This window comes from Macaca fascicularis, chromosome 1 (genome assembly GCF_037993035.2).
Source record: "Macaca fascicularis isolate 582-1 chromosome 1, T2T-MFA8v1.1".
In the NCBI taxonomy this organism is placed as follows: Eukaryota; Metazoa; Chordata; class Mammalia; order Primates; family Cercopithecidae; genus Macaca; species Macaca fascicularis.
Window position 1 is genome coordinate 134,821,838 of NC_088375.1, and position 1,707 is coordinate 134,823,544.

Below are 1,707 nucleotides of genomic sequence, written 5' to 3' on the forward strand. Positions count from 1 at the left end.
TATGCCTGTAAGAATGTATATATGCATACAGATGTGTATATCTTACATACATGCACAGATGTTTGTCTCTCTCTCCACTCACATATAGACCCTTGTTTATGTAGTCAGTGGGTATTCTTATTACTTCTGAGGGTATTTTTATTTTGCTCATACTCTTGAAAGATAGGTTTTCTGGCTATAGAATTTAGCTTGAGCATTATTGGCCCTAAGCTTTTTATTATTATTATTATTATTAGACTTTAAGTTCTAGGGTACATGTGCATAACGTGCAGGTTTGTTACATATGTATACTTGTGCCATGTTGGTGTGCTGCACCCATCAACTCGTCAGCACCCATCAACTCGTCATTTACATCAGGTATAACTCCCAATGCAATCCCTCCCCGCTCCCTCTCCCCCATAATAGGCCTCGGTGTGTGATGTTCCCCTTCCCGAGTCCAAGTGATCTCATTGTTCAGTTCCCACCTATGAGTGAGAACAAAAATATGGAATGCTTCACGAATTTGTGTGTCATCCTTGCGCAGGGGCCATGCTAATCTTCTCTGTATCGTTCCAATTTTAGTATATGTGCTGCCAAAGCGAGCACGGCCCTAAGCTTTTAGGAGATATTACTCCATTATTTTCTGGCATCTATTCATACTGATGAAAAATCTGCTGACACTGAAAATGTGAAGAAAAATGTTGACAGTTATGATTTTTTAGGTATTTTCTCTTTTTCTTTGGTAGTTTTAAAAAGCTTTCTCTTTACACAGTGATATTCTTCTGATTTGTTCTTGTGTTTAGATGCAGATTTATCTTAGTTTATCCTGACTGAGTGCTTAGAATGCTCTTTTAATGAATGCTCACAGCCTTCTCCATATTTTAAGCAACTGTAGCCAGGATCTCTCTGAATACTGCATCAAAACCATTCCCTCTAATACTCTGTCATTGACACTACTACTAGGAGTTAGAGACCCTTAATTTGTCCTTCAGTTCTTTTAATTTTTATATTTGTCTAGAATCTTTTTATTTTATTTTATTTTTGAATTTTGGTAACTTTTTCCAGTACTACATACTAATTTACTAATTTTCTGTGTTGTTTAGACTTTATCATGTTGAATTTTTAAATACTAGTGACAATATTTTAAATTTCTAACACATTAATACATTCATTTTACATTTACTTGTTTTACTTCTCTGATTTTGTTTTAAATTTTTTTCATTTACAAAATGGATGTTATTTCCTCAATTACCTCTTTGCAGACTTTAGACATTTCCATTATGTTTGTTGCACCTACAACAAGGTTTCTCAATTTCAGCACTATTGGCACATTAGGCCAGGCCCTTCTTTGTTGTAGTGGGTTGTCCTGTGCACTTAACATGTTTAGCAGCATCCACGGATTCTGCCTACGACTACCTGACAATAACACCTCTACCCCTTCATTTGAGATGGCCAAACATGTCTCCAGTCATTGCTACTTGTTCTCTGTGGTTGAAAATAAATTGTTCTTAGCTGAGAACCACTGATCCTGAGTGAATTTATGCTCTGTTGATTTTTTTTTAAGTAACTTTCTTAGTGCTAGTTTTCTTCATGTGTTTTGGAATGTGATGTGTGGATTTATTCTCTCACATTCTCTGCTGTCTAGTAGTTTTGTAGTTGCTGTCCCTGGCTGCTTGGCCCAAAGCCCAGAACACATCTTATATAGATGGCTGAGGTTTCTATCCCATG

The 1,707-nt window shown here is 36.3% G+C and overlaps 1 non-coding gene across 1 annotated transcript; it reads right to left on the reverse strand.

Annotated features, from left to right (window-relative positions):
• Nucleotides 1-478: 478 nt before the first annotated feature.
• LOC123570820 (U6 spliceosomal RNA) lies at nucleotides 479-585 on the reverse strand. Its single transcript, XR_006695033.1, has one exon. It is a non-coding gene; the product is annotated as a U6 spliceosomal RNA (small nuclear RNA).
• Nucleotides 586-1,707: the final 1,122 nt, after the last annotated feature.